This window comes from Leptonychotes weddellii, chromosome 4 (genome assembly GCF_054177405.1).
Source record: "Leptonychotes weddellii isolate Sample4059 chromosome 4, ASM5417740v2, whole genome shotgun sequence".
NCBI lineage: Eukaryota > Metazoa > Chordata > Mammalia > Carnivora > Phocidae > Leptonychotes > Leptonychotes weddellii.
Genome location: NC_138372.1, coordinates 117,226,817 through 117,250,577, shown reverse-complemented (window position 1 = coordinate 117,250,577; position 23,761 = coordinate 117,226,817). Strand labels below are relative to the sequence as shown.

The 23,761-nt window shown below is 37.4% G+C and overlaps 1 protein-coding gene and 1 long non-coding RNA gene across 14 annotated transcripts in view; both read left to right on the top strand.

The window, feature by feature from the left end:
* STAU2 (staufen double-stranded RNA binding protein 2) overlaps nt 1–23,761 on the top strand; it is a 311,591-nt gene that overhangs the window by 211,877 nt on the left and 75,953 nt on the right. The gene's annotated exons all lie outside the window — the stretch shown is intronic.
* On the top strand, nt 6,737–21,041 carry LOC145720916 (uncharacterized). The gene is made up of 2 exons (XR_014144224.1): nt 6,737–7,450; nt 7,660–21,041. It is a non-coding gene; the product is annotated as an uncharacterized LOC145720916 (long non-coding RNA).

The window sequence follows — 23,761 nt, the reverse complement described above, 5'->3', positions numbered from 1 at the left end:
TATTTTTTTTTTAAAGATTTTATTTATTTATTTGAGACAGAGAGAATGAGATACAGAGAGCATGAGAGGGAGGAGGGTCAGAGGGAGAAGCAGACTCCCTGCCGAGCAGGGAGCCCGATGCGGGACTCGATCCAGGGACTCCAGGATCATGACCTGAGCCGAAGGCAGTCGCTTAACCAACTGAGCCACCCAGGCGCCCGGAGATTTAAATTATTTTAGACTTCTAGTTTGTAGTTCATTATTAACTTATAGAATTCTCTTATGTGGAAGAAATAATTGCCCTACAAGTTATTTGTATTTTTAATAATTATATATAAGAAGCAGCATTAGCAAAACAATGTAGATAACACTGGAGTCTCACTGTAATACACTCATTTAGTTCTGTTGAAGAGGGTTTAGTATTATAGAATGTGTTTAAAATAACTGAACTTTCAGAACCAACTTACTCCCATAATTTGGGATATTATTAAAAGGATGCTCCAGTGTTGTTTCTACTTGTAAAGCTTTATTTCTGAAATAAAGCTAAAAATCTGAAAAGTATATTGTTTCTTAATAACAAATTCCTTTGTTTAGATAGTAGCTTGAAAATGCATCCTGTTTATAAGATAATACATATTTTCAATTAAAATAATCATCAGATTAGACTAAACTAATGATCTGGGTCATAGAGTTTCTAGTTTGGAGTCAAAATAAATACACATGCACACAGTTTACAGTTTGACTAACCAACTGTGCTTTCTAAATTAACTATTCACTTGCAGAAAAATGGTCACCCACTTTCATACCCATTTCTCAGGAAATTTGAGGGTTTCTCGTAGTCTTGCCTGACTAATCTTTTTTTCCTTCTCTGAGGAGTGCCCTTGCATGAAAAGAATAAAAGAACATAATAGTGTATCTTCTCAAACACATGATTTATTGTCCAACTCAAAAAAGACACCCTTAAGGACACACCTCTCTAGTTCATAATGTCTCTGACATTGTGCGGTTTCCAATCATCTTTTGTTGCTTGGTGGCAAGGTATTGTGGGGCTTAGGAAAAAGCAACTAATTAGGCAGAAAATCTGAGTCTTAGGAACTAGCCATAGCATAAGTTAGCTGCAGCTACTGGAGTGGATTCTGCACCTCTCTTTGGGACCCTATTTTCTGGATTTTTTTTTTTTTAAGATTTTATTTGACAGAGACACAACGAGAGCAGGAACACAAGCAGGGGGAGTGGGAGAGGGAGAAGCAGGCTCCCCATGGAGCAGGGAGCCTGATGCGGGGCTCGATCCCAGGACCCTGGGATCATGACCTGAGCCGAAGGCAGACACTTAACGACTGAGCCACCCAGGCACCCTTGTTTTCTGTAATGTTAAATAAAGGAGTTGGTTAGATGACTTACAAGATCCATTCCAGTGCTACCATTTTATGATTCTGTGACTGATCTTCCTGCTCCTGGTTAAATGAGACCAACCAATGATAAACAGTTGACAGCATATTAACCTTGAAAGCAGTTTTGAGATGACTCCAGTGCTTCCCAGAGTTTGGCACCGACATATGCTCTAGCTGCAGGAAAGTGTGCAGCAGGAGTAGAGGGATGGGACCTAAACAAACTTACAGAATACATTTCCCTGTATAAAACTATAACTGAGCTGTATGCTAGGTTCAGGAGAAATGACAAGAATGTTAGACATGGTTCCTGCTGTTGGAGCTTGCAATCTAGCAACTTCACTACTTTGAATATTTGCCAAAAAGTCTAGCTACTGCTGTATCTCTCTATATCCATTCATGGCAGAAACAAATGCAAGAGCAGCTTGAGATAACCATCCTACAAAGGCCTCTCCTCCTTAGGCTGAGCAAAGAAATGAAAGAGTGCTTCAGAAACCCACACACCACTGGGTGTTATGCACAAACAATGAATCATGGAACACTTCATCTAAAACTAATGATGTGTAATATATGGGGATTAACATAAGAATAAAAAAAAATAAAATAAATGTAAAAAGCTTAACAGTAAAAAAAAAAAGAAACCCACACACCTGAGGAGCAACCCACTGTTAGCAGAGGTAGCATGTTGCTATAAAAGAGCACTAGAATGGGAATAGAGACTGAGATCAAACCTAGATTTGCCATGAAGTAGCCATGGGAACTTGTCCCTATACCTCTTGGAACTTGGCTTCTTCATGAGTAAAATAATGAGGGTGGTTCAGGCTTATGCCCAGTCCATGTGGCAAGGTATACAAAGTTCTGGGCTAGTATTAGTCCGTATGGCACCTTTACAAATTAGAAAAAAAGGGTGCTTCTTCCTCAAAGCATTTTACTGCAATCCAAATCCCAAGACTTACAGCATGAATGGAGGCTCCCAGCCCCCACTCCCCCACCCATGAGGTGTTCAGTACATAACCTGCACAACTGTACATAGAGGTCTTATACTAGATCTATCTGGAATGTCAGTTTTACTCAATGGTAAGTAAATAAAGACATTTTTACACTAAAGCAAATGCAGTTGCATTAGAGATGATGAACTTGCATGAGATTTTAAGGTAAAAAAAGACTTTCAGGAAATGCATTGCTAATGGTCAGTTGGATGAGTGGAAGATAGATGGATACATGAATAAATGAAGGGAGCTGTGACAGGAGTGGTCATCCTCTATACCAAATACTCTACTTTGGTGGCCTCAGGTACAAATGGAAGTAGGGGCGTGATCAGTGCTCCTCCCTTGTACTTGGACTGTTGGGCTCCCTGAGGAAAGGAGACACAGTGAACCTCTACTCCACATGCTCTAGTTTTTCTGCATTATGTTGCCATTACCCTTTCCTCATAGTGAGGGTCTGGGTAAGCAAAAAGTACTTCTTCACCATACTGAAAGCATAAACTTGATCTCATAAGTTGGAAAGGATGGACCACTAAATCCTTTTTCACCAATTAATCAGTAAATACTGGAAAACATTTTAAAGCAAGAAAAATTACAGTCATTTACAAAATGTTTTCTGTTCTTATTTCATTTGAGCCAATGCAATTGAACAACCAATAAGTATTCTGAGAAAAAAAGTATATGTAAAATTTAGAGGCAATCCTTCCTATGAAACTCACGAAGTTCTTACTTATGTAGAAAATAAAGGTGAGAAATGGAAGAGCTCTCTAGCCTTGAACATTTACAGCTTACCATATATTTTTAGATTTAGCTCTAGGAACTCAGTGAAGTAAAGAGTAAATGTATTATCCACTGTGTTCACTCATGTATTAAGGAGTAAGAGGACAAGGACTGTTAAATATCTCTACCAAAGGTCCATACAGATCAACAGAATGGAGGAGAGAGATGCAGTATCATCTGTATGCTGATGATGTCCAAATGTATGGAACTTCCGATTCTCCCGCCTCCCCCCCCTCCAACGTGCCTCTCCCTCTTCCCCTGTCTTTTCCCTTTATCCATCCTGGTAAATACCACCATCTACCTTGTTGCTCAGGTCACACTCCTTGGATCATCTTTGCCTCCTCTTTCCTCAGATGCTACTTCCAGTTCCGGTATCCCTTCCTCTGAATTACACCTGTCACCAGACCACTTTTCACCACCTCCAATGTTGCCATTGTAGTCACTATCATGGGTTTTTTTTGTTGTTTTTGTTTTTTAACGCTTTATTTTTAAGTAATCTCTACACCCAACATGGAGCTCGAACTTAACAACCCCTAGATCAGGAGTCGCATGCTCTACTAACGGAGCCAGCCAGGCACCCCCCTATCATGTTTAACCCAGACAATTGCAGTAGTCTTTACACTAGCTTCCTTTTTTCTACTTCTGTTCCATTGTGGTATATCTTTCACACAGTAGCCAAAATTATTTTAAGTTAATCAGATCACATTATTCAGCTGTTCAGAACCTTCCAGTGGCTTCCCATCACACCTACTATAAATCCAAAATTTTTGTTATGGCATGTAAGTCCCTATGTGATTTGGCTCTCTCCGTCTCTCCAGTTGCAATTCCTACCACTCTCCTTTCCACTCAGTATCCCAATCTCGTTGGCTTTGTTGCCAGCTATATCATGACAGATGAAAGAAACCAGACTCAAAAGGCTACATACTATAGATGCAATGTGTATGACATTCTGGAGAAGGCAGAACTAAAGAGATAGAAAACAGATCATTGGTTGCCAGGGGCTGAGGAAGGATTGACCATAAATTGTCAAAACAGTTTTTGGGGGTGATGGAAATGTGCTATAGCTTGGTTGTGGTGGTAGAACATGACTGTATGCATTTATTAAAACTTACAGAACTGTATGCTAAAAAGGGTAAATTTTATTGTATTTAGATTATACTTCAATAAACCTAACTTTAAAAAAAAGCCAGATTCATTCCTTTATCAGTGACCCATAAATGGAATTGACCCCAGGGAAATGTGGAAACATGACATCCCTTTTCCTTTCCTGCATTCTCTGAAAATGTTGGATCCACCTTAGAATGCACTAAATTAAACTTAGAGCCCGATTTAGAGCTTCTCCAAATGCCAGTGCTTAGTTAAAGCCTGCTTCAGGCTTCCAGGATAATTATTAATCTCCAGAAAGCGGTCTAAGTCTGCTTGACTTCAGGGAAAGGATCTGTAGTGTTTTCCATTTGGGAACTCTGAATTCTCATCCAGGCAGTGGACAGTCATTCAGGCTGGTCGCTGCCTGGGAGTCCCTGTGGTGTCTTGGGTGAAAATGTTCTATGTATGTTTGCTTTATTCATCACAGCAAATGTGATACTATCAATTTAGATTAGTTTAGAATGTTTAACTGTCTAGAATAAAAACAGTTTAAATTTCCAGATACTGATTTTCTTTTCAGATATTTTTTAGCAAACATTTGTTAACTGAATAACTCTCTGGGAATATTGCACTAGATACTAGAGCATACAAAAATAACTGACTTCTTCTAGTCCTCGTAATAAGCTAGACAACTAACTTAAATGTAGTCTTTAGTGAGCTAATTATCCTGTGACATTTAAAATCAGCACATCATATGGTGGCTTCAGTGAAGAGCAGTCTTCCTTATTCATTAGTGGAGTAAAGAGCGCATTTATTTGGTAAGGTGGAGCTAGTGAGGGTTTTGCTCTAAATAGGTCCTATTTGGAAATTAAATTTGTATTGGTTAGAGGGTATTCTTGAAAGCAAAATCCTTTGTAATAGTGCAGAAAGGTTTTTGGAATTTTCTAGCTTGGTATAATTCACCAAATATTCTTTCCTCTGTCCGTCTGACATGACACTTTCTACATCTTTCTTCACCACTCGGATGTTACTCAGTACTGCTTACTCTCTGTCTCTGTCACTTATATCAGTCACCTTCTAGGTAGCCTCAAAATCATAAACTTCCTTCTCTGTCTTTTTATTTTTTTATTCACCTTTATTTAGACTCCATTATTAATCTTAACAGTCTCAACAATACTGGGTAGGCAGACATAGATTAGTAGCTTAATTTCCAGTTAATAGTTTTACCACTGCCTACCTCATTCTGTTCAGGTTAGCTTTGGAATTCACTTGCGTCATATAAAAAAATGAATAAATCAACCACCTAACCAAGCACTAACTCGCCAATGAAGTGTAACATATGTAAATTGCTATTTGCTCTAATCTGACTTCTCAACACAAAATGAAATTATGATATAAAGGACGATGCATACTTAGCACAGTACTTAGAATTTATGAAATGAACAATTCTTCAACAGAAAAGAAACAGGAACCAAATATATATTAAATGTGTTTACTGTGTACCAGATTTTGTGCTAGGCTCTACATCCATTATTTTGCTTAATTCTCATAATAATTCTATGAGGTATAAACTATAGTGTGTGTATATTTGCTTCATTTGCTACATTACCTGTAAGGGTTTATGTCCAGATTAGCAAATCAAGCAGAGTTGTTCCCCATGTGTGTGCTTTGACTAGAATTCAAGGCAGACCTCTCAGTGAAAGGACAACCATGAAGTGTAACAAGTTACAAATCTAATGGGTATTCTGTTCTACTTTTGATTAGTTAAATACTGCTCATAGTTTTTTTTCTGATTAATTAAAAATCTCTTTCCCTTAGTAATTATTCCATAATGTCTTACAGTCATATAATAATTAAAAACTAAGAAAGAAAAGGTCTTCACACATATTAAATATATACTATCACAGCAATAATACATGGCTTGATTATAGACTATATACAGAACTTTTGTAGTACTAAATGGTCTTAAATGATAGTGCATATAGTCCCTTTCCTTTGAGGTAATTGTGGCCTAATGGAGTGTATCAGCTAGGATGCTTTTGGCTACAAGTAACAGAAAACCTGACTCATACTGGCTTAAACAATAAGGAACCTTGTTATCTCCCATAACAGGAAGTTCAGAGGAAGAGTGAACTCCAGGGTTGGTTGATAAAGTAGCTCAGTGATGTCAACAAGAACTCAGGTTATTCCATTTCTCAGCTCTGCTTCATCCTCTGGCTCACGGAAAGATGGTCACAGTCATTCTCTGTGTCACTGGGAGCGTAGCCAGATTTAAAAGAAAATGAGAGATCTGATCTTACTGGTCTCCTTTTAGGGGCAAAGACATCTATATCAGGAACTCCTTCAGCCATCTTTCCTTCATGGAGCAGGCTTAGATTGGGTCATTCACAAGCCCATCTCTAAACTAGTCACTGGCAAGGGAAATGAGATCACTATGAGTTTATTATTTTTTTTTTTAAGATTTTATTTATTTGCGAGAGAGAGAATGAGAGACAGAGAGCACGAGAGGGAGGAGGGTCAGAGGGAGAAGCAGACTCCCTGCCGAGCAGGGAGCCCGATGCGGGACTCGATCCCGGGACTCCAGGATCACGACCTGAGCCGAAGGCAGTCGCTTAACCAACTGAGCCACCCAGGCGCCCCTATGAGTTTATTTTTTAAAGATTTTATTTTTTAAGTAATCACCCAACGTGGGGCTCGAACTCATGACCCCAAGCTCAAGAGTCACATGCTCTACTGACTGAGCCGGCCAGGTGCCCCAAGATCACCATGAGGTTTTTTTTGTTTAGTTTTGTTTTGTTTAAATGTATTTATTTGAGAGAGAGAGCGAGCGAGCAGGAGGAGGAGCAGAGGGAGAGAGAGAATCCTGAAGCAGACTCCCTGCTGAGCACGGAGCCTGATGACATGGGGCTTGATCCTAGGACCTTGAGATCATGACCTGAATCAAGATCATGACCTAAGCCGAAATCAGGAGTCTGCTGCCTAACCAGCTGAGCCACCCGGACGCCCCAAGATCACCATGAGTTTAAATGCTTGGGGTAAAATGGTTGTTGAGGAGTCAACTACAGGGACTACAATATGGAATTAAATGCCATATATATAATTTTAAGTTTTCTAGTAAACCCATTAAAAAAGTTTAAAAAAAACAGGCAAACTTGATCTTAATATATTTTATTTAACCCACTATATCTAAAGTATCACTTCAGCATATAATCGACTTTTAAAATTATTGAGGTGGGGGCGCCTGGGTGGCTCAGTCGTTAGGCATCTGCCTTCGGCTCGGGTCATGATCCCAGGGTCCTGGGATCGAGCCCCGCATCAGGCTCCCTGCTCCGCAGGAAGCCTGCTTCTCCCTCTCCCACTCCCCCTGCTTGTGTTCCCTCTCTCTGTCAAATAAATAAAATCTTTAAAAAAAAAATAAATAAATAAATAAAATTATTGAGGTGTTTAATATTTCTTCATAGATCTCATTTTGGACTAGCCACACTTGAGGTGCTCAGTAGCCACAAGTGTTTTGCACAGTGCAGGTCTGTGGGCATTATGATTTTTGTCCCTGCCTTTGTCTCCAATCTCATCCTTCACCATTTGCCCTGTACCTAACTTATACCCACACTTCGTGTTCTGACAGTTTTGAGTTTCCATGTCTCATGCTGTCTCGCATCTGTATCTCTGTTTGTACTTCTTCCCTCTGCGTGGGCCACTCTCTCCTTGCTCAAAAGAGGAACTTTAATTGTAGTATATAGCTATCATTAGGAATCCATCATATATTTCCATTAACTCTCTCACTGATCTTTTTGTAACCTTTAATTTGTCTAACCTATCATGCATACACCTACAACCTTCTCAGGATCCTGAATTGCTTTCTTAAAGTTCCAGGGCCTGCCTCCTGATTCTAGAATCCCATAGTGTAGTACACAAGTAAGTCAGTATCCACTGAATACTGTCCTTAGGGACTGCAGGCCTCAGAATCTAAAGATGCATGAAATTCATAGGTTTGAGCAACGATTACCTAAGGCAAAGTTTTGTATTAATATAATAAGGGCACACTTAAGTGGCATTGGCTAATAACAGACCCCATGTCGTCATCATCCTAGGGTGATAGGGTTCTGGCTTTCTTTGTTTTTCATAGATCCAGTATGGGTTTTGAACTTCAGCTGTTATACTTGCTCCACATAGCAAACCACAGAGCTGAGTGCCATGGGGGGTCAACAGAAAGGGTATGATAACTGCCATTGGAAGCTTCTGCAAGGTCCTGCAGCTGCCAGAATTCAAAACATAACTTGATTTTCATTTACTTTTTATGAAATAGGGTGCTAAGAGAGGTACTAGAAAGGCACATCAACTTTAATGTTTGCTTTGAGAAATTGCTTTCATATTTACTGATGTTTCTTCATATTGAAATGTTTCAAAATATCTCCTCTACTTGAAACATGTCCCATGATTATAGGTCTAAAATTTCTTCTTCTAACTTTTAACTTTATTACATGAAATTCTCATTTTATACAAATATATATTATAGTTAAGGAATTTAATCATGTCTTTTTTCTTTACATTTTATAGTTCAGTAATTAGCCCAATAGTTCACAGTGTTTTTTGTTTTTAGTTTTTCTTTAATTGAGATATAATTGACATATAACATTGTATTAGTTTTAAGTGTACAACATTGGGCGCCTGGGTGGCTCAGTTGATTGAGCCTTTGGCTCAGGTCATGATCCTGGAGTCCTGGGATCGAGTCCCACATCGGGCTCCTTGCTCAGCGGGGAGTCTGCTTCTCCCTCTGACCCTCCCCCCTCTCATGCTCTCTCGTTCTCTCATTCTTTCTCTAATAAATAAATAAAATCTTTTAAAAAAACTTAAGTGTACATTTTATGTGAAATGATTACCACAGTAAGTTTAGTTAATTTCTATCACCACACATAGTTACAAATTCAGTCATGTCTTCAAAAAAAACATTTCAGTAGGAAGTCACTAGGAACAACTTCTCATAATAGTTAATTACTCGTTGATGGACTAGAATAGGAGTCAGCAAACTGTGACCTGCAGGCCAAATCCAGCCTACCACCTGAATTAAGAATGGTTTTCAGATTTTTTTTAATGAATTTTTAAAAAAATTTTATTTATTTAGTGGACAGAGAGAGATAACCAGAGCAGGAACACAAGCAGGGGAGTGGCAGAGGGAGAAGCAGTCTTCCCACTGAGCAGGGAGCCCGATGCGGGGCTCGATCCCAGGACCCTGGGATCATGACCTGAGCCGAAGGCAGACGCTTAACGACTGAGCCACCCAGGCGCCCCCAGATTTTGAAATGATGGAAAAAAGATCAAAAGAAGAGTAATATTTCATGACATGTGAGAATTATATGGAATTCAAATTTTAGTGCCTCTAAATAAAGTTTGATTGGAACATAGTCATATCCATTCATTCAGGTATTATCTATGGCCACTTTCACTCCACAGCATCAGAGACAGGTGGTTATGAAAGAGACCTCATTGCCTGCAAAGCCTGAAATCCTTACCATCTGCCCCTTTACAGAAAAAATTTGTTGGTCTAATTCCTGGAATAGAAGGAAGAAACATTAGGCATTCACCTTTTGAATTTGTATCAAATGGTTATTTTAAACATGGTCATTCAGAGTTCATTCTCGTTTAGAAAGAGCCAGTTTTCTGGAAATACTTCCCATATTATAGCACAGTTAAACTTGATTGTGAATTTTGGACTTATTTACTCTACAGTGGAAATCAATTTTATTCCCTAAGGGAATAATAAGTCTTTCTACATCAGCATTCATCAGGGCATTGGAAGAAAGTTTGTCTGTAGCAAAGGTTACTTTTGTCTCCTTTTGAAATCCCATTTAGAAACACTTCATAGCCGGACTTTTTTTTAAGTAGTAGGGAATATTCTCTTGTTTCCGTAGTGATCTTTCACTTCTTTCATTTCAGATGTATAAGCAGTTTCTAGAACCAACAGTGAGTTATAGGGGAAGGTTGTGGGAAGACTAAATATTATGTATTTTATAACTGACTCATGATTTCATTTATGTTTAGTATAGCATGACCACATTTCTAAGAGGTTGCATACATTCAGTGATATTGTGCACACAAGTGACTTATTAACTTGACCTATAAAATAATTTTGGACTATAGTCAAAATGCACAAACTTAACTTATTGCTTTCTTTCTCCCACTTTTTCCTGAAGTGATGAGGAACAGCTATTTTAATCACCAGAAAGGGTGAAACTTCAAGTTTCAAAAAACCTGCCTTTTCTGAACGATACTAAAAAAGATTTTTAGGGTGATTATTTGACCAGTACCCCAGCTTACCTGTAGCTCAGTGTTTCACAACAGATTACCCCTTTGAAGATAATTTCATGTTCATGATCTCAAATTAAAGTACAGAACCAAAAGTATTTTCTAGACTTTTCCTCCCTAATAAGTTTTGTTCAGTTCGGGACCTACATACATACTCCATGTCAGTAATTCCTTAATTTTTAATTCAGTATTCTAATTTTACATTATTTAAGTAGGAATTTAATATTTCTGTTCTGTAGATCTATATATTTGAAGTTGATTTGAAGATCATGGGGGAAATATTCCACAAACCTTTCTGTTAACAGTTCATACTAATGAATCATAACCAGATACATTATTAAAACAATAAATACCATATGTATATAATTGGCTAAATGGATGTGAAAGTTATAGTGGAAAACTGTTGCCTATATAGACTTTTTTAAAGTGACGATCAATGGAATATAGCTCCCTAGGCCACAGATTTGAGAGCATTATTGCCCACTGGAGGTCACTTTTACAACCTAAAGAGTATTACCTTCCTCGTAAACTCAAATTATGGTGTTGTGTATGATTTATTATACTATTTAAAACTGAAAAACAGAAACCTTCTCTCTCTTAGTAACACACCTTCAATTAAGTCATGCCTCTTCCCATTTCCAAAATTCTTTTTTAGACAAACTAGTTATTTTTCAGAATATTCAGTTTTATTCTTTCATTGCTAATAGTTATTTGGCCTGCTCTCTTTGTTTCTAAGTTGGCAGTTACTGCCTTTTCAGATCACATATTTTTAAAATACCCTTTTAGTTAATTTACTTCTCTTTGCATCCTCTGATGGAAGAATTTGAAGACAGTTTTAGGCCCCCAAATATTTAATGTATCTGAAATTAGTATGGGTCAACGTAGTGATAAAAAATGTCTGTTACCCTTCCTAGGCAATCCAGTGGTGTGCTACCAGCAAACCTGGTACCTTTGGCAAGAAGTGTCACCATTCTACCAAGACCCACACTTAAATTTCTCACTCTGAAAGACTAATATGCCAGGAGGCTTCCTGCCTGGTTCACCTACCTCATATGCAGGAGAGAGAGGTCATGCCTTCACATAGGTTCTTATTGTAAAAGAAAACATAGTAAGAAATTTTTCAGCTCTGGAACAGATTTGCTTCGCTGCAATTTCCATGTTGCGGATACATATCTGCTTTCCAGGCCACTGTTTGCTGGTCTCCTTATCTAGCATATCCTAACTGTCTTTTTGGCTGAACCTTGAACTCTGACTCCTGGTTATTTAGCTCCTGTCTGCTCTGTTGGTGTGTCTTGGCCTACTAGTACTTCTGTTCTGTTTGATCTTGTACTGCCCAACTGACCCTTGACATTGGCTTCTGACTGTTGTGCGTCCTTCTCTGCATCTTGCATTACAGAGACTCATTGTTCTCATATTGCTCTCCAAATCCAAAAGTGCCTGATTGACAGAAGTCCATTTTATCGATATTATATTCTACAGTCATTATAAAATCCAAAGACTATCAGTTGACTCGTTGGTGGGACTGATATTCAGTTTATGTCCTCTGATATGGTTGTATGTTTGTATATTAAAATGTTTAAATACTTTCATAACTACTTGGTAAATAGCTGTTGCCCCATATTCCACCCTCTGCCATCATGACCTCATGTCTAGGACCTATAGGACCTCTTCATGGTCTAGGAACATTATAATGGATCATTTCTTGGACAACAGGCATTTTCAGGACTGTTTTGTTGTCTGATTTCATTGATTGGTCTTCATGCCACACAGTTATTAAAAATGTTAAATATCACTTCTGCTTTCAGAGGTATATATAATGTAAGAGTTAGGATCTTCAAGGGGCGAGGCGTAGAGACATTCCAAAGTGATCATTTCTCTTAGGAGATTTTTGAAAATTTCCCTAGGAAATGAAGAAACATTTTATTAATTCAGCAATCATGTACTAAGCATGTCCATCACTGTACTAAATGGTAAGAAGTATTTCCAATTTTGTAAACTGGGAAAGCCCTCAAATTGAGTATAATCAAAAGTTGGAGATGGGATAAATGGGAACTCTCTGTACTTTCTGTTCGATTTTACTGTGAATCTAAAATGCTCTAAAAAATAAAATCCATTTAAAAGGAAAAAATATTGGAGAAACAACGAAACACAGAATTGAGGACTGATTGCAATCTGACATGATTAGTGTCAGAAATGTTTACAAAATCTATATATGTGTATATGAATATTGAAAAGCTGTGGAATACAGAAATGATCAAGAGCAGAAGAGTTCACCTGATTAAGCTCCTTCTAGGAGTTGATGGACCAAAAATTGAAAGACAAATCACAAAGGCTCTCCACATAGGGGGAACAACATGAGAATAATTAGACATGGAAATTGGCAAAGGAATGTGTGGGGAAAGAAAAACTCAACTTGGTGGGAGCTCCAGGAATAAATGGTGTTGTATAAGATCAAAGCAGTTGAGTACATTTTGACAGCTAGGTTAAGCAGTATGAATTTTATGTTTTTGCAGCAAAGAACCATTTTTCACTCGGTAGCAAGGGATATGATTATGCTGGTGTCTGTAAGATCAATCTAGTAGCCAGATACAGAGTTGACTGTGGGGGGATGAAAGCTTCTATCATAGTAATTCGGTAATGAATGGGTGCTGCTTATCTTGATGGGTGTGTCTCTAAAAATGGCAAGAAAAACAGCATCTCTCCCAGAGACACATTGCATGAAAAGAATCAGTAGACCTTGGTGACCAGCTGAGTATGACAGAAAGAAACAGAGGGATTAAAAATAGCTTTAAAGGCACACTACCAATATGGCAGAATGAGAGCTGGACAATTGTTTTCAAAAAGCAACAGTGAAACTAGACAACATTATCAAAAAGAGCAATTTTAGGACTCTGGAAATTGACCAAAAGTGCTCAACAAATTGAGAAAAGCATTTATTCATGGAAAAACTAGTGGACTTCAGGTAGGAAAAGTAGGATTCTGTGGCATTCCTGTCTGGGGCTGCTGCCATGCCCCACGTTCAGGCTCAATCAACATAGTTACAGAAGGATGAGAAAAGCCATGAAAATCAGCAGTTTGACTGGAGGAATGGCCTCACTTGATTGAAAGTGGAATGTGAAAAACCCTAAGCCCATAGGCATTGTGAATAACAGTAGACATCTTGGTGGCAAACAAATAGGAAAGACTAGCTGGCAGCTCAGTAAACCTGAGGTTACAGTCTCGGTTGGGGTCAATGGCGAACCAACAGAGTAGCCAGAAATTTACCAAGGAGATTTGGGAAATGATGTCGTGAAAGGAGCCTTGATAAACCAGAATATTTTCCTGGCCGATCAACAGACTTTATACATCTGCATGAGAGACCAGAGAGGGCCCAAGCTATCTATACATCCCTTTCTGCACATGGGAATTCTGCACATATACAGAGGAGATGCAAGAGGGTCTGGCAGAAAGTAAATGCCAAGGCAGACTTGAGAACTGCTTGAGCTTTGAATGAGCTCCCCAACCCAAACACAACCCCACTGGCAATGTAAAAGCTTTATTGGCTTATCGTGTTTGAGCACAATTACTAATCAATAATTGACTAAGCTATGCAGACACAAGAGTGATTCTTAGGAAGTCAGAGACACAAGGAACTGCATGCCATGGGGAGATCGATTCCATAGATTTAAATCTACGCAAATTCATAGCCAAAGAACAGCAACAACAACAACAACAACCCTGAGAAAGGAACATCAAAATCCAGAGTTACTACAATATAGTATCTAAAATTCCAGTTTTTAACAAAAAATTACAAGATACGAAAAGAAAGGAAGGGTTTACCAATACTGAGTGGAAAGAAGATGTGAGCCCAGATGTTGGACTTAGCAGATGAAGACGTCAAGCAGCTATAATAAATATGTTCAAGTATTGAAAGGATCCATGTTTAAGAATTAAAAGCATAATGACAATAACTCAACAAATAGAGAATCTCACTGAGGAGATAAAAATTATTTAAAAGACCAAATAGAAATTCTAGAGTTGAGAATTACTGAAATGAAAAATTCACTAGAGGGATTCAACAACAGATATGAGATGGCAGAAGAAAGAACCCATGAAGTTCAAGACAGATCAAAAGAAATTATCCAGTCTGAAAAACAGAGAAAAAATGAACAGAACCTCAGAAAATGGGGGACAACATCAAGCAGCATATAAAAAACATTAAACACCATTATCAGGGTTGATTTAACATCTGAAAATCACATAGTATATACATCATATTAACAAAGGAGAAAAAAACACAATAATCTCAGACACAGAAAAAGCATTTGACAAAATCCAACACCCATTCCTGATTAAAAGCTCTGAACAATTTAGGAATAGAACTCTTAGGTACTTTCTTAACTTGTTAAAGGGCATCTGTGAAAAATCTACAGCTAATGTGATCTTAATGGTGAAATATTGAATGCTTTGCCCCCTAGTTTGGAAACAAAGCAGGGATGCCTGCTCTCAATACTTCTACTCAACATTATACTAAAGATTGTAGCCAGGGCAAAAGAAAAAAAAGTGGGGGGGGGTAGAAAAAAGAAACAAAAGGCATGCAGCTTGGAATGGAAGAAACAAAAAACTGTCTTTATTTAATCCTAAGAAATCTGCACATATACACACATACCCAAACACCTGTTAGAACTTAACAAGTTCACAAAGTTATAGGATACAAATTAATATTAAAAGATCGATTGTGTACTAAATACAAAGATACTAGAAACAAATATTCCAAAAATAAATTTAAGAAGACTATTTCTTTCACAATAGCATCAAAAAACAATAAAATACTTAAGAATCAATTTAACCAAAGAGGTATTAAGACCTTGACCTTGAAAGCTACAGAACATTGCTGAGAGAAACTAAAGATCTAAATATATGAGAGACATTCAACATTCATGGATTAGAAGACCCATTATTGTTAAGTTGCCACTTTCCCCCAGATTGACCTATAGGGTCAATGCAATCTCTATCAAAATCCCAGCAGGCTTTTGTTTTGTTTAGAAATTGACAAGCTGATCCTAAATTTAGTGGAAAAGCAAAGAGCCTAGAATAGTTAAAACAATTTTGAAGAGGAAGAACAAAATTGGAAGACTTATACTAAATTTCAAATTTTTTACTATAAAACTACATTATTCAAGTTAGTGACATAAGGATAGATATGTAGATCAATGGAACAGAATCAAATGGAACAGTCCAGAAATTAACCTTTATTTATTTATTTTTAAAGATTCTATTTTTTTGAGAGAGAAAGCAGAAGGGCGGGGAGGGTCAGAAGGAGAAGCAGACTCCCCGCTGAGCAGGGAGCCTGCCGCGGGACTTGATCCTGTAACTCCAGGATCATGACCTGAGCTGAAGGCAGTCACTTAACCAACTGAGCCACCCAGTTGCCTGAACCTTTATATTTAAGTTCAATCTATTTTCCACACAAGTACTGAGGAAATTAAGTGGGAAAGTATTGTTTTTTCAAGAGATGGTACTGGGACAATTAAATATCCATATGAAAAAAATACGAATTTATAGTCTCACCTCAACCACATACAAAAATTAACTCAAAATGATAATAGACTTAACTGTAAAACCTAAAGATATAAAACATCCGGAAAAATCAGAAATTTTCATGACCTTGGGTTAGGCAAAGATTTAGATTCAATACCAAAAGCATAATCCATAAAAAAAAAATTGGTAAGTTGGATTTTATCAAAACTTAAAACTTTCGTGCTTCAAAAGACACCATTTAGAAAAAGAAAAGAGGGGTGCCTGGGTGGCTCAGTCGGTTGAGCATCTGCCTTTGGCTCAGGTCATGATCCCAGGGTCCTGATACTGAGCCCTGCATTGGGCTTCCTCTTCAGTGGGGAGCCTGCTTCTCCCTCTCTCTCTGCCTCTGTCCCTGCTTGTGTGCTTGCTCTCTCGCTCTGTCTCAAATAAATAAAAGAGAGAGAAGTCACCAACTAGAAGAAACTATTTACAAATCATATATCTAATAAATTACTTGTGCCTACAAATATACAAAGAGCTCTTATGAACACAATAATAAGGCGGCACTCAATTAAAATGGATAAATGGTATGAATAGACAGTAAATCAAAGAAAATGTATGATTGGCTAATAAACACCTGAGAAGATGCTCAACATCATTAGCCATAGGGAAGTGGAAAGTAAAACCACAATGAGATACAACTTCACACCCACTAAGATGGTTATACTAAAAGAGGCAGACAATAACAAATGTTGACAAGAATGTGGAGAAACTGAAACCTTCATGGATTGCTGGTGGGGATATAAAATTGTATGGCCACTTTGGAAAATAATTTGGCAATTTCCCATAAGTTAAACAAATTTACCACATGATCCAGCAATTCTACTTTTATATCTGCCAAGAAAAATTAACATGTTTATACAAAGACTTGTATGTGAATATTCATAACAGCATTATTCATAATAGCCAAAAACTGGAAACAATCTGAATGCCCCCTAACTGATGGGATAAACAATGTGATATATCCACACAATGGAATACTATTTAGCAATAAAAAGGAATGAACTGATATACTCTATACCAAGAACCTCAAAAACATGCTAAATGAAAGACACCAGTCACAAGAGACCACATACTGTACGATCCCATTTATATGAAATTTTCGGAAAAGGCAAATAATCTATAGAGACAGAAAGCAAATCAATGGTTGCCTTGGGCTGGGAATGGGAGCATGGAATGACTACAAATTGGCACAGGGAAATTTTTGCAGTGACAGAAATGTTCTAAGACTAGATTGTGATGATGTTTGTACAACTTTCTGAATTTACTAAAATTACTCACAATAGATTAACTTTATAAAGTACACCTCAGTAAAGATGTTTTTAAAAAGACACACTTAAAAGCTTCAAAGCCTCAGAGACCAAGAGGATTATAAGGCCATTTGTGATCATGGTAGTTTTGGTAAGCAATCATTCATTTGGGTCCAGAACCTCAAGAAACTCTCCAGCAAACTCTTTGGGGACTTGGTTTTGTTGTGTTTTGTTTTTTCCTATTTTGACAGAGATAGAGCAGAAAACCAGACATCACCATGCATTTCCAGGCCCAAGAATTGCACATCTCTGCTGGTCCTCAGCCCTCTTCATCCCTGCATGTACCTCAAGCCTGGGGACTTGAGCTATGATACTTTCTCCAACCTCTGTTGCCTCTTATTTCCAATTTTCTTAGCTTCAGCTTTGTGACCTGCCTCAAATTTCCTATGTTCCTGACCTCAATTCCTGTTAATTATTATTGCCCCACCCTAACTCTTGATCATCATGTTTCCTCCTGCCCAGCCCAGTAAACTGATCCTGACTTCTGATTGTTTCCTTTGCTTAACTTGTTTCATTAGTTTTTACATACTTTAAAAAATATATACATATCTGCCATTTTTAACCCTAGACTGCACTCTAGCTCTGATTAGGCCTGCCACACTGGCTCAAAAGAAAACCCATTCATCGATTCTTTTGGAGGATCATGACTTACGGTTTTGACATATTAAATGTCAGTTCCAGAGGTGATACTCAGTAGATAAGATTTGAGGTCAGAGTCACAATGAGAAATTAGGGATAAAGGCATAGATTTGGTCCCCATATAAGCACAAAATACAAGAATGAACCAAAACATACACCTTGGGAAATACTACAAGGTAAGGGGATGCAGAACCATTGGAAACCAGGAAAAGTTTTGGTTTTTGTCCAGCGTTATAAATATATACAAAAAGGATTTATCTTCCCTTCAATTATATAGGTTAGTCATTGTAGTGAAAACCAACTGCTTAAAAAGAAAACCAGTAGATATGAAACAGGCCAGTTTGGAAAAATTACTTAAGGCTATAAAAAATCCATCTGATGAAAGAAATGTTTAATCATTTTCTAAGAAGAAGCTGACCTCTGCTCTTAGGTCTGACACAAAACACGGACTTAACTATGAAACTGCCGCCCCCACTAGGTGGCAAAAGTAAGCTGCCAGAGAGAGGAACCAGCAGGCCTTTATCCCCTCCTTTGTCACTTCTTCCTAAGTGACCTTAAAATTGTCATTTTGAAAAACTCAAACACTCTATACATTTGAGATATATAGTCTGTGTAATACCTAAAGTTTCCTGTAAAATAGAGGAAGGAAGGGTGAAGATATACCTTGTGTGGATTTGCGGTAGCAAACACTTAATGTTTGGGGACACAATATAAAATACTAAACTATTTACATAAAATACTAAAGAGAAAATTACTGTGGTCACTCACAATTTTGTCCCAGAATTTCTTGGGAAATACTGTTGAGGAACTCTGAACTAAATTTTATCAACTCTGTTTTAAGTAAGCCGCTATATCTGGTAGTAGCTTATAGGAAGTTATCAGAAGTCCTCTTTAAAGTAATACCAGTCACTGCAGGTTGCTTTCCCCTCTGGGCTTGCATGAATATAAAAGGTTTCTGGAGGTCTCATTAATTTCTTGGGCCTTGGAATACACTTCAAAATAGCCTGAGACAAAATAGCCTATTCAAAGTATGCTATTTAAAGATTTTCTTTATTAGGGTCACCAAATATTAGTTCACTTTTATTTTTTAATATTAACATTAGTAGTGTTTTCCCTTCTCTTAGGAGTAATTTTTCTTTTTATATGGGTTTTACTTTGTCCTTTTGCCTCCAGATATCTTTGAAAAAGTAACAGTCTACTGCTTTAATTCTAAAAGAAACAGACTCCCTCCCTACGGTTTGTAGGCCCAGGCCACAACCACGAGATAGTCACGGAGTTTCCCTGCAGCTCTTGTCCTTCAGGACCAGAAACAGTATAAAGTTAGGGGGGACAGTGCTCAAATCTCTGCCAGGGGAGCACATTTTTAGTTTCTTCCCCTCAAGTACATGCTCAGCTATTCACAGTGCATCACTTGTCAAAGTGTTCTTTTTTAATAGTCTAATCAAAGAGCAACCAGTCATTTTTTCATCTGTTCAACAAATATTTATTCAGTATTTCTATGTGCCAAAGAAAGAAAGAAAGAAAAAAAGTACTGTTGCTTTTGAAACCAGAGGCAAGGTGCTTGGGTGTTTCGTTGTTGTTCTGGATGAGTAACTTTCAAGTTGTGATTCACCGTTTAGGTCAGTTCCATGAAAGGGAACCCTATTTTATTTAATTCTTCCATTACAGTCTTCTCAATTTATGTAGCTGATAGAACTCTGGGCAGAGAATCATGTATCATCTCAGGAAATAAGCCTCACTATGACTTGAAGCCTCATTGATTTGGAGGTTTTAAAATTTGACCACTTAAATAGGGTAGTAAAGAATATATTAAGCAAAACTTCATTATAAAGCACTTCAGTGTACCAGGTATTCATTTTTGTTTTATGCCAAATGATGTCTCCCATGTACGCTTTCATAGGCAGTGTATCTTTTTCACAGTTATAAGGAAACCTATCATTCAGGGCCTATTGCTTAGTCCCCGGCATCAGTATGGTTACGGGCTTCTGCTGTCTCATTTTATGAATGAGGCTGATCTCTAGTCTCACCTCCGATTGAATTTATAATTGAGAGATTAATCATTTCTATTGTTTGCTTTTGAGAGGAGATTACAGGCAGTAACAGTTTTTGCTGCTGGTTTCTACAGTGACCACTCCAGTAAGAATAAATCCAGAATAAAAGATTATGATTACATAAAGCTTAAGTCATCCGATAAACCTTTATTTGGATGTCTGCTGCATACAAGGCAGTGTGACAATATATGGGTAAATGGATCTGAAGATGTGTGTAGAAAATGGATGCTCCCCCTAAGGAGTGATCACCGTGATTAGAAGAAAATCTATAATGCAAATAAAAGATTACTGGCCTATGAGAAATATAAGCAAAATGTTTAAGGAATTTTGAGGACAGGGCAGGGATGTTTTTGGCTAAGAAAATTTTATGCAGGAGGTGGCCTTCTCTGCAGAAGGTGAAGGATGAACCAGATTCCCCTCTAGGCAATAGAGAAAAAGGCATTCAGTAAAAGGCATTTGGCCTGGCAGCGGGACTAACAAGAGCTCAGGCACTGAGGAGGGAGGAGGGAGCCTTATTCAGTGAACAGAACTCTCTACTGTCTTTAGATAGCAGTGGGAACAAGGACTGGAAGGAGGGATAGAGACCAGACTGTGAAGTGTCTTGGAAGGCAAGACAAAGATTTGGATTCCATCCAGTCCTGAGAAGCCATGAAAATCTATACATACACAAAGCAGTTATGACTAATGCTCTGGCATAGGGCATATACAACAATTATATTAAGAAATAATTCAGCAAATTAGAGAAGTATCTTTTTTTTAGTTCAAAAATTCTATGACATAAACAATATAATACTGCTCTATTGATAATATGACTTATTATTACCTGGCTCAGATCAATTAGTTTATTTCTTTAATTGGGAACATATATCCTGAAAATATTAGGCAGCGAAGGAAAATACTACTGTAACATCATGGGTATTCTGCCCCTGAATGATTAGCCATAAAAAAATTTCCAATTTTTAAGAAAGTATTTTTCACAAATTAGGTAATGAGATCTTTTGAATACCACTGGAAGAAACCCTAGAATCCTCTCCTATGTGCCACTTCTGGACACCACCCCCAACCCACCCCACCCCACAGTGGCTATAGGAATGGAAACCCCTGCTTTCTTGTTCCTTTGTGGAATAATTGGTACTTTCCCAGGATTAGCTGCTCCTGGAGAAGAAACAACAGATAATTGAAAATGTCTTATTTACATTTATATTTTGCTTGACATTTGTGGGCCAAAAGACAAATTGCAAATGGCCTTGGTCAGAGAACAGTAATCTTATTAAACATGCTTTTGGAAATACTTGTTGGGTCTTGTATGTATATAACTATATATATTTCCATTTAGACTGGAATTGTGGATTCCATCATAGGTAAGGGAGAACAAAGACAGAAAGAAGTCTAAGGTTCTCTCCCTGGAAAAATATGTTAAACATTATAATAGAATTTGTTCAGGAAACTGACCTAAGCCTTTACCTTTAGAAGTTTAGAGTCTGGGAAATGTTTTACTTATACTTGCTGGGGAAGATTTATAGAGAAGTAAAATGTACTAGTATACTTCTTTCATAGATAAGGCATCTGGAGTGTGTGTATATGGAATGTATAACATAATAGCAACAAATGTAATCGATATTTAAAAGTTTTAAGACATTAAATATAAATACATTGAATATAAATATACAATTCTAAAATAGGTCATACTTTGCCATTAATATCTTTTCTGTGTATAGGTTATATTTCCATTTAAAAGTGTAATGTTATTCAAGATAAATTTTTAAGACTTAAAGTACTTAGTTCTCTTTTTATTAAATAACATTTTAATGAGAGTTCAACACTTTTATTTAGTAAATATCCAACTGGGAAGGTTTCCGCAGTTTTTTTTAGTAGGAAAGTTTGCACAAAAGGAGTGTTTTCTTATTACCAAATTAGTTACTTTGAAGTATCTGGCAGATTACATCAGTCTCTTATTTGAATTGGTACTACAAGAAGACATCTATTGTACATCATTAGTGATGCATTAAATTGGTTATTTATGTTTTAAAATCTAAGCATAGTAGAATCTTTTGTGTTTGCCTTCGAAGATTGCTGTTATAATAAAACATTCTGAAATGAGTAAAGTTGTCCTTTTGGTTTAGTTAACGCATCACTGGAGAACCTAAAGATTTTAGCTTCCAACCGCCCATCTCCTAGTTTAGTAAAAAGTGAGAAAATTGTGCAAGTTTCTTTACATTTTAAGGGAAAAAAGTTACAGGCTATTTGTATAATCACTTTTTATTCACAGCTAAGAAAATAATAAAAGAATTGTTGATCACATCACTAGTCTCAAGCTTAAGTCTTCTAAACATTTGAACATAAGATTAAAATATACTGTGCTGTTTTATCATGTTCTTATAGTAGTGGTCTCTTCTTGTGACCACTGAGATCATGTAGTTATTTTTATGATTGGAATTATAACTAAAGTATGTATTAGAAATCTTTTCAAGCTTCTATTATAAAAATTTGTACAAATGATGAAAGGCAGAGGACCAATAATATTTTTTACTGATCACTGGCAGAAATTAGTGTATTTGGCTAAAGATTTCCCACAGTATACTCTGTAGCCCAATACTAGGAATGGTTAAAACTTTTTGTTTGTTTAGTACTAAATATGTACTAGGCCATATTAGCTGGACAGGTAGACTGGCAGAGAATGGGTCTCATGCTTTTTTGAATCCCTTATAGTACTAGACACACATGTATTATTCAATAGTGACTCTTAACCATAACCTCACCTCTAAATTCCCTGAGAAAATAAAGGACAAATAAAATAAGACATGGAGCCTCAGCTTCAGAGCAATCCATAAGACGACCTGTCCCTTACCTAAACACTGCTTGCCTTAGACTAAGAAGTATTACACTTCTGATTAGAGTTACCCCTATCTCTGTGGTCTAGAGTCCATCTCCTGGGATATTCTACTTCTTCTGGGACTTGGTTTCCCAACAGTTGCCATCTGCCTTTATCTTCTTCTCCAGTGTCTTTTCTCCCTCAGCTTATAAATATCCCCCTCATTCTAAAGTCTTTCCCCATTATACCTTCCTTTTTGAGCCATTATTTTCTTTCTTTTCCCAATTGCCAAATTTTTTCCACTTACCTCTTATTTATTGGTAGATAATGCAAAGGAATACAGTATGATCTTTATCCCAATCGCCACTACAGTTGCCCTGGCCATGGTTACCAATGTCCTACTAGTTGCCAAATACCAGGACCTAAACTCCTCCCCGTTGACCTTTCTGCAATATTGCTTTCCTCCTTTGTGAGACCCTCTTTTGCCTTGATTTAATCTTTTTCTTTTGAAGACTTCTTGTCTTCTGCGAGCCCCTAAAATGCTGTTGTACCTACGTTTTATCCTTGCTACCTTGGTTCCCTTTGTGTCCTATCCACGTCCATGAATTGCATTATTGTTCACATTTTGATGCCTTCCCAGTTTCCATTCGCTATGACTCCCTGTATCAGTGAAGGTTCTCTAGAGAAACAAAACCAATAGGATAAACATATATATATATATATGATTTTAAATAATTGGCTCACACAGTTGTGAGGGCTGAGATGTCCAAAATCTGTAGTGCAGGTCAGCAAGCTGGAAACATAAGCAGAGTTTTCGTAATCTTTAGTCTGATATCTATAGGGCAACTGGTAGTATGGAAATTCAAGC